This window comes from Plodia interpunctella, chromosome 26, assembly GCF_027563975.2.
Source record: "Plodia interpunctella isolate USDA-ARS_2022_Savannah chromosome 26, ilPloInte3.2, whole genome shotgun sequence".
Classification (NCBI taxonomy): domain Eukaryota; kingdom Metazoa; phylum Arthropoda; class Insecta; order Lepidoptera; family Pyralidae; genus Plodia; species Plodia interpunctella.
This window is the reverse complement of record NC_071319.1, coordinates 4,116,963-4,131,436: the sequence shown is the minus strand read 5'-3', so window position 1 is coordinate 4,131,436 and position 14,474 is coordinate 4,116,963. Positions and strand designations below refer to the sequence as shown.

At 35.3% G+C, this 14,474-nt stretch overlaps 1 protein-coding gene across 3 annotated transcripts in view; it reads right to left on the bottom strand.

The window, feature by feature from the left end:
• LOC128681071 (nephrin-like) overlaps window positions 1–14,474 on the bottom strand; it is a 298,109-nt gene that overhangs the window by 244,002 nt on the left and 39,633 nt on the right. The window contains exon 3 of one of the 3 annotated variants that reach the window (XM_053764651.1): window positions 502–581. The exons of the other annotated variants lie outside the window; for them this stretch is intronic. The gene's annotated coding sequence lies outside the window, so the exon portion shown is untranslated. The remainder of the gene's footprint in view (window positions 1–501; window positions 582–14,474) is intronic. 3 annotated transcript variants of the gene reach the window in all.

Genomic DNA, 14,474 nt, shown 5'->3' with positions numbered 1-14,474 from the left:
TTCAATAGTAACTTTATAAAATGGATATACATCTCATAGGCGATAGGCTAGTAACCCATTACTCAGTTCAGCATTCAAAGATATGCCTTTGAATGCTGAAAGCTTTAAAAACCAATAATTAGGTATTTGTTAGACAAATTAAAAAATACTTTTAATATTCATTTCGCTACAACTTTTGAACGGCTGAAGCGATTTTCATGAAACATGGCTAAGAACTAAGAACACTCGGGATAAAATTATCTATGACACAAAAAAAATCTTAACGAAAATAAGTTCATCCGTTTTGGAGCTACGATGCCACAGACATTACGGGTTTCACAGATACACAGACAGACACGTCAAACTTATAACATCCCTCTTTTTGCGTTAGGGGCTAAAAAAGGATACAAAAAAAAAACTTACATCAACAGTGTCAAAATGTCATTTTTGCAAAAACTTAATTCTTCACGCTTTTCGCATTCGTCATCTTAGCTTAGTTTTATGTCTAGATAAGATACTTACAATCATATATTTAGTTCGCTGACAACCCTAAATGGTTTCGGATTGTCATTAAACACCCAGCCAAAACCATAATTCCTTACCTGCAACAAAAAAACTTTGATCATTGAGAGTACAAACAGCTATTACAAGACATGGCTGAAAAACATCCATTCTGACCGAAATAGGAAGAAGTCACGTAGGAACCAACCAGCAATATTAAAAAATATAATAACACAGAAGGATAACTTCAGTTAGATCCAGTGTCCAACTGACGCATTTATTCAGGCTAGATCTTTAAAGGCACATTTTATCACATCATATTCTATGTACAATATTTCTAAATATTGTTAAAAGAAACTTAAAAGAGAATAATGTAGGTCTAATGTTTCCCATATCAATCTCAAACGTACAGCATTTTGAGAATAAACTGGGAAAATATTGGATGTAAGAATATTTTCGGTGCCTGCTTTGGTAAAATTCATGTAGTCAGGAGTCTGATTAGGCTTGGAGTAGTATATCTTTGTTTTGTCCCTCTCTCTCTTTTCAGCATTTGACTTTGAAAGAACGAGACAATACAAAAAATAACTATTCCGAGGCTAATCAGAGAATAACGTTTTTATTAATAAGGGGGTAGAAGCTTATGATAAGGATTTAACTTTAAATAAAGGAGGTTGACATGTTATACTGAGCACACATAAAGAGGAATAGGCAGATGATAATGACTCTGACGCCCGCGATCCGATTTAGATTAATGTCTCATCTGTAACTTCGTTATTTTATTCCACAAATGGATATTTATTGAGCGTTTTCGTGACGAATTTCATTCCAATTCATTACGCATGCGATGTTGCGTAAATCTTTTTAACAGACTAACAAAACACGGGAATATTTATACGTATATTTTATTCCTTTTCTTCCCGTTCCTTTTGCCTGTAAAATACTTCATTTTTCTGTTTTTTCGGCATTAAACTTTATTGCACTTTTTCTTTCTAATTAAGTAGATTTGCCAAAATTAAATCTATCTTGTCCGCGCGTGTTCCTCGTTCTATACTTGGCTGTGACGCCTGCGGACCGACAAAATTATAATATGAACACTCAATGCTTTTAGAAGACCATTTTCAGGTGCTAATTTCCGATTTCTTCATAAATTAGACCTTCACAGGACGGACAAACACTTTAACATTTTGAGTTTACAACGCTGGCAGATTTGATAACAATCCACTGCCAACCTTAAATTTAAAAACCCCAGAATATCTTACCAAAGCACGGAAAAAAGACCGAGATCTTTGTGATAAAATTACAATTTATTTACAAGAAAAAAAAAGACTATTTCCCAAATTATAACCCGTAGATAAAGAAGTCAAAGGCACGTCCCTACTTCATAATTTTTCACCAACTTCGCAAATTGAATTTGAACTTTACTGTTCAAAAGATTAGATCTATTTCGGATAACCTTTGTTAACTTACGAAATAACGTGCGTAGAAAACAGAATCCCTGAGGAAATACCCTTATTTTAATAATTTCAGTTCATCTATTGAGTTATATAAAATATTTTATAAATATCTGAACTCGGCTTTATTTTGGCCTGCATAAAGTTTAAAATGTAACAAAATATTGTTGTAATTTTGCAAATGTATTACGTTGTACATTAATGTTAGTTCAGCTTTATAGTCCAGGGAATACGTTGTCGAAAATTTTATATAATTTTAACTCTATAGTTAAAATTATATAAAATTTTCGACAACGTACAGGCAACGGTCTTGTTAATAAAAGGTAACTTTTTAAATGGAAAAGCTTCCGATATGAAAGTTTAATAATGTAACCACTTTGTCTATCTTCGCGTTTTCTTGATTTCTTCCGCCGCCGTTGAGCATCGGAGCCCAGGGTCCGCTTTCCTACTTTTCGTCTCCGCTTCGCACGGTCGTCGGCATCCCTAGTTGCCCTGTTACTCTAAAATTTGGGAGAAATGTTCGATCGCATGAGAATCGAGCTACCTGATACGTACTACTCGAACCCTGCCTTCAGTTGGCTCGCATAAATAAATAATTACGCGTGCCAACTGAAGCAAAATAACAGAACAAAAGGAAAAATTTATTTTTAAAAATCCTATTTCCGCTAGAATCGATTTCATATCTGCTTTACGTCGTTTCTAAAAAGGAACCATCTAAATATGGACACAAAATTGCAGCATTTGCAACCGAACATTTCTTCACCTGAGTGCTTTCCGATGAGACCTGCACTTACACAAATTACTCTTGAATTACAAAAACAAATTACCGGTCTTTTTATCTTCAAAGGGATTTTGTTAAAAGGCTCCTGGACTATTTTGTAATACGGTTTTCAAAATGATACAAGATAATACTTTTAAAATGCGAGTATCCCAATCCCAACTACAAATGCTGAAGTATGTTTGTTTGTTTATTTGTTTGTTACCTCTTCATGCTCTATCTACTGAACCAATCTTTTTTAAGTTTTGCATATGTAATTTGAAGTACGGAGAAGGACAGAAGGAAGAGTGCCTACCTAGTATGTATTGTATTAAGCTTACACTGCACAATTAAGCAGCGTGTACAAGCGAGCCAGTTGTTCCCCGCTCGCCGTCGCGGTTACTCATAACTCAATGTTACTAATTGTCAAGCAACATTGTCTGTAGCCTTCTGTGATCGTTTACGTAATCTTCAGTTTTTTTGCATTTAACTGTATCTGTCCTGGAGAATAAACAATAATGATTTGTAAAAATAAAATAAATATATTAGGACAAATCACACAGATTAAGCTAGTCCCAAAGTAAGTTCGAGACTTGTGACTTGCTAATCAGAAAAATATCATTTTCCATCATGACCCGACCGGGGATCGAACCCGGGATCTTAGGTCCCGGGTCTTTACCACTTGACTTTACCACTGCGCCACCGAGGTCGACCCCATACAATTTTATGATTAATATCCCATACACTGATTTACCCGCATACACATAACTTTACAAACTTTCATCCCGGAAAATTGACGCGGGCGAAGCCGCGGGCTTCAGCTGATACAATGAGTAATATTTGTGAGATGGAGAACAATAAATGCATAATTTACTTTACTTCCGTCTTTTTCTCTCGCACAAGTAATCTATCTGCGTCCCTGCCCCTCATTAAAATTCCAGTGGTGTCGTCTCATTTCGAGTTACTCTCAGTACATTTTTCGCGTTCCGAAACTTCCCCTATATCGAAAAGTGACTGAGGTTTTCTTGAGTGTTAAATAATAATACACCTCCTTTAAGAATACGAGTACAGAGTGACCTGACCTATTTTTAGGTTATTTTTGGCGCGAATTTAAGCAAGCGGTTTTCAATTCAAGTGGTTTCTTAAAAAAGAAATCCAGTATTATTCCCCGACCACAGAAGGAGGGCAGTTATAAGTTTAGTGTTTGTGTATATCCGACCGTGGCATCGTAGCAGCGAACTGCTGAACTAATTTTTATATGTATAGATAGATTGTGGCTCAAAACTGTTTCGCCATAAATAACAGCAACAGACTGTTTTGTTATTTAAAAAAAATCAATGTAATACGAATATCATTTCAAAAGAAATTGTAATATCGAAAAAAAATTATCAAAAGAAAATCTCTTTTCCAATGTGAGAAATAATTGTTTTTTTAATAAGAAAGGAAATCGACGGCGGCATATTTTTGGCAAGGATTGAAACACATTTCGCTTGATTGGAATTGTAATTGACAACTAGGATGAGACAATTATTTTCCAAACCAGACCATTGTGTTCTTGAAATTTTCAATTCAAATTAAGAAAATGAATTAACGAAAAATCGAATAACCCAGATTGTTTTTTTTTAGTTGCCAGTATTGAAATAAATAAGAATTTCATTTTTAATCACCCTGTTAAGACTTTTTTTTTCTTTTTTTTTCTTACTTCTCGTCTGAGTTCAGCTAAAAATGCGGTAAGACAGCGCGACGAGGTGCAAGGTTACAATATAATTTTGTACATATAGTAACTATGTAATTCATACAGGTAAATTTATTGAACAATGCACAAAATATTTATGAGCTGAGTACAAAGAATACTTATGCATTCCTTGTACTGAGGTGATAGGTGTGAGTTTATCATCATAAGTGATGTATATCATCCTAAATTGAATAAATAATTTTGAATTTGAATGTCGACTTGCAAACCAAAATAACAAATAACTTATGACTATGAATTGAGAAACACCTTATATTTGGTAGTCGGTTATAAATTCGATTAATCATCAAATCACCTCAGCTAATCTCAATCAATCAGAGGATCAGCCAATTAGTATGGGAAAACAAAAATATATTGAAAATAATAATGAGATGAAAAAAATCTGGAATCGAGCGGGAATTGAGCCCACTAATGTCATCTTGGAATGACAGGGGTGTCTATCCAAGATGACATGCGACATAGTGCTTTTAACCACTGAGTTATCGAGACCATGCCATGCAATTCGGCGGAATTAATTCACGTCTTTTGCTGACGAAAAAAATATAATTTTTTGTCACAGGCAGCATTAAGTTCGACCTTTGTTTATAAGTACGTTTTTACTTGAGACTATGAAGTTTAATAAATAAATATGCATCTTTGGATACAAATTAAGATTTATCTTATAAATCTCTTAACATTTTTGCAGTGTAAAAATTATCCTGTTTTGTAAGTACCTCTTAAAATAAAATTAAAATATTTATTTTCGGACAATATGAATCCATTGTGTTAGTAATCTTAAAAACGAATTGTGTTAGTACTTATATTCTACTGGGGATTTGGTAATTTTTATTAAATAGCCGATTAGAGAACAATACCAACTATCGGCTATCGCCTTCAGGGCGCTGTTGCTGCACCCGCGCACCCCGCGCAGCAGTGACGCAAGCTTTCTTCTGTAGAATAGCTGAAAAACAGCTGAGGCACAGCAAAAGCGCGGCAACCCCAGCAGCGCCCTTAAGGCGTTGTTATACTGCACACGCAGGGTGTTGTACAATATTGTTAAAACATCAATCCAAAAACATAGGCATAGAAAGTTAATATTAGCTTTATGAAATTCATAATTAAACAATTCCTGATTGAATGATAAAAATACAACAGTTAGATCTAAATTGTGCATTGATTGTTTGTTTCACCACGGCAGGCAGGCATTAGGAACACAGAACAACGAATGTGCAGAGGGCGAAGTATTATATTTCAGGGACCGGACCGCTATCCCTTTCACGGGTTTTGAAGGGGGTTTTTGGAATTGGTTTTCATACGGTCTTATTTTGAATATATTGGAATGCACAATAAATACCGTACAGCGGTGCGTTATTATTTACACGATTCAATGTGTCGTTTCGTGTCTTTTAGGCTCTTCACACACATTACGAGCTACGCAAATTTGCACAGGAGCGGGGTGTGATGAAAACTACAACTCAACTCAACAACTCTCCCCCCGCATGCATTTAAGGGGAAAGCCAAACAGGGTAAGCGCTATAACGAACGGTAACCCGTTCGTTATATCTTCGAAAGAGTTAGCCATATCATATGGGAAATCCTTTGAAAGGGTTAGCCTCACCATATGGGATAGTCATTGGATTGGGTTAGCCATTGAACAGGTTACACAAGAATATGGGAAAGCTTTTCAAAGGATTAAGCAAACGAACGGCTTGTCCGATCCCTGTTATATTTTACTTTTTATTATCGAGTCGATTCGAATTGTGACGAGCGATGAGTGAGACGCAGCGAACCAATCACATATGTCGTTGTCGTTCCGTCACAATGACACACTGTGATTGGTTAGCTGCGTCTCACTGGAATCATGGTGGCTGGCTGTCATCCGCAGTCCGTGGATTCACGGCTGTGTCCACAGTCCGTGGATTCACGGCTGTGACGTCGATCAAGATTCAACTGAAGCGATTGAAGAGGCATATCCTTGACGATCAGTGTGCGTAGTGCGACTTTGCTATTCCGTATGCTAGTCGATAAACTAGACTCGGTTCAGCAGATATACACGTTAATTAAAACTTCACTGTCGTCGGAGGTTATAAAAAGGCCGGAACGTAAGAAGTTCAATTACGATGCAACTTAAGTTATTAACAATAATGTTGGGAAAACATCTGCCATGTTTTCGTTCAGTAAGACGCTTTAACTCTATGCCCTATTTTATTTATGTTTAGTCATCAAATCTATATTAGTGTATTCAGCTCACGCAAACAAGTGTAGGCCAATTTGTGTAGAACCTGAGCTCTTAAATTATTTCGAATCGGATAGGTTAATGCTATGGCAGGTCAAAGAACATGTTTATTTGTTAGACAAATGAAAACACACCTACTTTCCATATTCATTTCGCTACAACTTTTGAACGGCTGAACCGATTTTGATCAAACATATCAAGAACCACCAGCTAAATATTAGCTATCAAATAAAATAAAAACCGCATCTAAATCGGTTAACCTGTTGATGAGCTACGGTGCCACATACACAGACAGATACACTTAACGGTCAAACTTATAACACCCCTCTTTTTGGGTTGGGGGTTAAAAAAGATTTATGTTTTACTAGTGACCCGACCTGGCTTCGCTCGGGTAAAAACATAATAAATTATACCTTCCTCAGGAATCACACTATCTATTGGTAGAAACCGCAAGAAAATCCATGGAGTAGTTTTAGAGATTATCATATACAGACAGACAGATGCGGCTGAGGACTGTATCATCTAGGCATCTGTATTTTCGCAACAAATACTCAGACAGATTATAATATGGACCACTTACCCTTTTACCCTCTGGCCCTTACATAAATTCAGAATGCTTTTAAAGCATTATGTCTTTCTGAAACATTAAGATTTCGCTCGCACGAGAGTTTAAAAGCGTTAAATCTTCGACAACATACAGTGCGATATAAAAAATCATTATATTATGACGATGTGTGAATATTTGTTCACTCGTAATACTTACATTATTACATAATATACAAGGCGGTTTACAAGGTTTGATATAACTTCAACAAGATCTCTTCGACAACAATAAAAGCTTTTGTCGAAAATTACAATTTTGTATTAACTATCGCGGCCTAATCTTTCTTTCCAATTACAGATTTGTACTTGCAAGAGCTTTATAAAGTACGTTTTGCCCGCGGCTTCGCCTGCGTAAATTTCCCACGAAAACAGTTATTTTTCTGGGATGAAAGGTGCCTTCTGTCCTTCTCCACAAGTTGGTATTCGACACCGTCGAATTGTCACGTGACGTGCGACGTTGAAAAAGCGCCCGCGCGTGCAAGGGTTAAATGTCCCACATTTGTAATATTATTTTCAAAGTAAAGTGTGTTTTGTCTATGACGCTGTTCACCCTCACTCAATTAGATTTGACTTATAAATTGTTCGTAAATCTTTTTTAGGCATTTTACAATTCAAATGTTTATATTAAATTAGTTTTCTATAAATTAATGTTTAATAATACACAGTACCTATTATAACAGCATAGATAGTAATTTTATAAAGAAGAAGCATTTGTTTATAAAATTATTTTTTATTTATTTACTAGCTTTTGCCCGCGGCTTCGCCCGCGTGAATTTCGTAGCAAAATCTCAGTATTTTTTTTATCGCGTACTCTGTAATACTGATAAACATATATTATTCAAATTCGCATTTTTTTTTTATCTTTAGTTCAATTTTCTGTTTCCCGCTGCGTGTCTCGTCCCGCAAATTTGTCCAATCCCGCTTCCTGCTATGTAATGTAAAGAAGATATCCCGTACCGTTTCCTAAATATTGTGCCATCATGTTTTTTGCAATGTGTCCCGTCCTGTTTCCCACTACGTGTCTCCTTCCCATTTCCCGCTCCTACTCCCACTCCCGCTTTCTGCAACGCGTACCGTCCCATTTTCCATGACGCTTTACGTCCCGGTTTTTTATTAACCACAAACGTAAATTAATCATTTTTTGTATTTACTATTACTGTTATTTACTACAAAAAGTAAGTGTGCCAATTTTCAGCTTTTTATCTTGAAAATTGTATTAAGTCCCATACAATCTTTCACCCCCCTTGTGAAGGGGTTGAGGGTTAATTTTCAGAAAAATCTGAAACACGTATTCATTACTTTGTTGTAAACAACCAAAATCCAAGTCACTAACTTCAACGGGTTAGAGCTTTCATATTTACAGTTTTTCACCACTTTCACCCCCTTCGGCGTAGAATTTCCAAAAATCCTCTCTTAGTGCTCATCTACACTCACCTACATGCCAAATTTCAGCTTCCCGCCCAACAGTTTCGGGTGTATGTTGACTGTGAGTCAGTCAGTCAGTTGATACATACTGCGCCCATTATATACAAATTGTTTTTATCGATTAAAGTCTGAAATAGATATATTCTATTTTCACCTTTCAACAAAATTTTAAAGTAAATTGGCTCCGTGGATTGTTATATTAATTTTCCTACAGGACCCTCCTCATTTTCCGGGATGAAATGTCTATAAGATGTTAACCCGGGATTCCGAGAAATTTTTGATTCATAATTAGTTTTTCAAATATCCTACGGGAACCTGACCATTTACCGTGATGAAATGTATCTTATTTTCCTACAGGACCCTCCTCATTTTCCGGGATGAAATGTCTATAAGATGTTAACCCGGGATTCCGAGGAATTTTTGATTCATAATTAGTTTTTCAATTATCCTACGGGAACCTGACCATTTACCAGGAAGAAATGTATCTAAGATGTTAACCCAGTATATAAGGTACCTACATACTAAATTTCAAGCAAATCGGTCCAGTAGATTTCGAGTGATGCGCGTTCAGACAGACAGACAGACAGACAGACAGACAGACAGACAAAAATTTCCAAAACTATATTTTCGTCATCTATATCAGTAACTAAGTATATTCCATGAAGAATTTTAAAAAAATATCCAATGTACAAATTTGGCCTTTCTTCAATTTTATTATATGTATTGATGATGTTGATGTATTGATTAATTTACATGTATTATAAACCAAGAACGTAGATAGTACTTGGTTGTTTGTTATAGTCGTTAGCCACTAGATGGGCCTACTCCAGCACGCAGATACCTGGCACTCTCCAGTCAGTTGATGCTAGTGCCATATTCAGTGGTTCGTGTAGCTCCGATATGATTGCGTTATTGACGGCAGCGCAACTCTTGTGTCGCTCAAGCTATGGAAGCAATTTTGGCAAAAACTGGTCGTTTTATAAAACGTCCCGTGTGCAATTAAACTTGCCGTGTAGTGTATACAGGTTGAGTTATGTTACGACCGAAGCTGAACAAAATAATCCCTTTGCGGTTTTTGTAATGTTTATTATGATATTAATATGATAAATGTTGTGGCTTGTTGGGGCTATATTTGTTAATGATATACAGTAGGCAATTTAATTGGGTTTAACCTTTTAGTATCAAATGATACTAAAATGTAAAATCGAATTACTTACCTAGCTTATATTAATTTATAGCTTAAAAAACAAAATATTATTTATTTATATTTTTTCTGTCACTAAAATACCGACGTACCAATTTGACAATTTTCGCGTTTTTAGCATAAAACACTAGAGGATGAAAGAGACATACATATTTTTTTTATTATAAAATATATATTTTAATATAATTATAATTATAATCAGCGAGGCTTACAGAAAGATATATATTTTTGTTTTGTACATAAAGTGTACCTTTTTGAAAATAATAATGAGATTAAAAAAATCAGGGCTCGAGCGGGAATGGAACCCACGACGACCCTGACTTACAGAGAAAATCTTAACCACCCCGACTCGAGTCCAAAATTAATTCATCTCATTATTTTTTTCATAATCAGTTAACCAAACAAAAAAATTGGGATTGTTTTTTTATTCTATAAAAAATATGTAATTATTTTCATTTCAGAATAGTTTTTTACTGACAAAAATCATATACAATCTATTTAAAAAAACGAATACAAAAACCAATTAGGTTACCAATAAGAAATGTCAAAACAGAAAGTTTTCTCGAGCGCGAAGTTAAAGAATATTAACTGGAAACTTTTCTCATTTTGATTCGGTCCGTTGGAAAAAAAAAAAACTCGTTATAAGTACACATCAGGCTGTATATAGTCGGGTGATAAAAGGAAATTTTCAATAATAACAATGTTAGCAACAGCCTAACAACAATATTACAAGTGTAATCTAAGTTAAAGTACCTAGTTGGTGTAACAATTTTGCATAATTTTCTTTAATACCAACTGCATTGAACTTTTCAGACTCCACAGAAGAAAACGTTGCTATTTTTCATATTTAGAATTCTGTGGTTAGGTTAAAACACCATCGGTGGCATCACAGTTCTTTGTCTACATCTTGAAATCATAGAGTACGAAACGACAAAAAAACTTTTTTTTTTTTTCGTTTTGCATGAAAACGTCAGTTGGTACTTTAAAAAAAAATTACGCGGGTAACACCGCGGGCTGCAGCTAATCTATCTATATGACGCGAAACAGCTAGCAATAGCTTATTGCACATACATAAGACATGACAAGTTAGCAGACCTTCTGATCTCATAATTCATTAAGAGATAAGAGTCATGCCCTAAAACTGCGTCTTACAAGATAAAAAATAAAACGGACTTAAACCACAACCCCAGATCGCATCAATGTGCCCTTAGAACTCCGTACACATTAGTTTTTGTCCGTCTGTAAGCCCTAAAGCTGCGAGATCTGAATCAGAAGCGGCGTAAGTGTCGGGTAATGCTGGGCAATAGCCCAGGGCGTTGAATACAAAAGGGCGTCTCTGGGGTATGGGAAAAGTTTACGTGTTATCGGTTTGGAGCACCTATTAGTCAATAATAAAATAAAGACGAACTCGACAATACGTTATTATATAGATAATATGGTATATAGATAAAAATCGAAACCCATTTGAAAAAGATAATTTTCCATCTTAACCTTACCAGGGATCAAACCCAAAACAGTTCGGCATTAAATTAGGTTATGAGCTTTTTTACTCCCAAAAATATCAGACTGGACACTAAGTGCGTGTAGTACAAGCAAAGAAATTTATTCAGAAACTAGACCTTCATAAGCACTACGTCAATTTTTAATATTAAAATGAAATACTTACAGCTAATATTTATTATCATAGTATTAACGAACTAAATTAGATCTATTTTTGTCCGAATAAAAAATATTTTATTTTTGATTGACAAAATAATTCCTATTTAACAGTAATTTGTCAGGTAATTTCTGGAATTGAATTTTATTTAGGGCGCGCCAGGGAAATTTCGCCCTGGGCGCGGTAATGTTCAAATGCGACACTGCTCTGAACTAATCCCGACTTTGCCTTAGATGAAGCAGATTGCATTGTTTTTCTTCATCTATACGCATTTCCCAGGGTAAGATTTCAAATGCGGTGCAAAACTAGTATACAGCATGAAAACAAAAAAAAATTACGACGGCACAGTACGTTTATAGCTCCGTTATTTCCTACTAGCATTTGCCCGCGGTTTTGCCCTCGCATCTCAGGTTCTAAGCAAAAAATCGCAATGAAATCTATACAAGATTTTAAGTTTGACCATCCGCTATAAAACTGAGAACCGCATCGAATTCCATCCAGTAATTTCGTCGCAACGGATCACGACTTTTACGGGGATTTTTAAATTCAACTAGCTGCCCGTCCCGGCTTCGATCGGGTTAAACCATATTAAATTATACGCCTAAACCTTCCTCAGGAATCATAATATGTATTTCAGAAACCCGCAAAAATATCCGTTGCATAGTTTTAAAGATCTAAAAGCATACAACAGAGACAGCGGGAAGCGACATTGTTTTATACTATGTAGTGAAGCACGAATCAGACTCACGCTTGACAGACTTTTTTACACATTAATATTGGAGTTACTCTCATAAAAAACGATACGCTGAAATGCTGATTCAATTATATTCTTGTACCTTTAACAAGTTGATTCTTTCAACAGTCAAACACAGGACTCTAGCCTTTATTGCTACTGAATAATGTTTATTTTCCTTTATCGCGATAAATACCTTTTTTATTTTCCATTAGGTTGTTTCCTCAGCCAATTAGACCAATATCAAAACAATTAAGGGTATTGTACAATAAGAAAATATCTTCCTTATTGTCAGTTGAGGTCGTAAGGTGAAATGGACTTTGTTCCGTTAGGATTATGGTCTATTTTTGCGTGGTTTAATTATTATTTGATCATGAGGAAATTCAGAATTCGTTCAGTCAGTGTTTGTTTTCTGATATAGTAGATAATTATATAAAAAAACAGAAAGTATTTGCCTAGTAAATACTCAATACCATTCCGTAACTTACAAACGGTTTTCGTTTCGATTTCATAATTATATCTATTATGTTCAGTACACTGGCCACCGATAAAAGAAGAAATTTAGTACAATGTGTTCTTCATTTAAATATTTTTTCATATTGACAGCTATGATTGCCGCCAATTGTGTTTGACATGTAAAAATACGTTTTAAATTGTTGGAAGTTCAAAACAGTTCTTTTCATTATATACCACTACACGCTAATTTAATTTATCATCGACCAACAATTTAATCAATCACTGAAAAGATTTTGAAAAATTTTGATACGAATATAACGTAGGTATAGATAAGATCGTGAGGTCAAACGGAGCTTTCTTTTTTATAAATTTGGTGAATATTTCAACGAAAATATACCCTAATACATACAACAAATATACATCTTTAAAAATTGAATAAATTGCTAAACACATTAACCACCCATTTTGTGATGTCACGTGCTGAAAGAAAATTTTCAAATTGTCAGTATCTTTCCGTTCCGGGCGGATAATGAATTTAGGAAACTTCCTAATATAAATGCAAAAATCAACTTGTTATATATCTTGTCTAAAATCGTTAGTAATAGTATTACTAACCGTCTAACCGTATCCGAATAAAAGAACTGAGTTTAAATTTTCCTTTACAATGTACAGTCTACAGCACAACAACCCACCCAAATTCATTGCAAACTCGCCGCTATTACCGCGCCATAGAGGTTCATGCAGGGTAACTTGATGTGCCGTTGACTGTACAACCTTTTTGTTCGCAGTAATTATAACTTCGCCCTCAACGGTGGGCGTCCGGCTTAAACTGGATTTTTTTTTTAAAGTCCGGTCAAAGTCGCATTCAATCTGTTAAATTGATGAAAAGTCAAATAAGTAAGTACGTTTTTTTCTTTTGTTTTGTTTTGTATTGAAACCGTATTTATAAGGTTATCCTTCGCTATGGACAAATTAATTTAAAAAAGATCCAGTGTATCAACTTATGCAAAGCTACAATGAAAATTGCACAGACACACGTCACGTAAAAGGGCGGGACGAGGGCTTGCTCATTTCGTTTTCCATTCATCTAAGAATACAGTGACTAGATGTAGAGCCGGAGCCATTACGGAACCGCTTACCCCACTCGTCTGCTTCAGCCCCGCGTATCACCAACAACTTTCATTAGAGAAATGGCGATAAAGAATCTTCTTTTTATTTTCCCACATATGTTAGAAGTACATACATAAGAAGGTAAATATACAATGGCCGCCTCTAGTCAACCAACGATAGTTTAAGAGGATATGATTACTCATACGAGGATATGTTTGTTTTTACTTCGTGGAAATATTGTTTGTCTATGACAAGTTACAAATGCAGCTTACCACAATGTTCGTATTGAATAGTTCTATATCATTTGCTACGATTACGCTTACCCCATGTCTATAGTGTTCTATGCCTTTGGCTCTAACAGTCCACTTGTAGCCCGACCGATGTCCAATTTCAGAATTACCGTCAAAGGCTGCAAAAAGTTGAAATGCGTTCGTTAGGGTTCCTTTTGACACGCACTCAAAAATCAAAGGCGCCGTGTTAATTGCACGCCTTCATACATATATCTAACTAAATTTTACAAAAATAGATATCCTATCTTTTGAGCGCTCGAAAAATCTTTTAGAGTTTCGTAGTTTATATACAGGTTTGAGACACTAAAAATGTTAATATTCTCTTCTTGTTGTGATTATT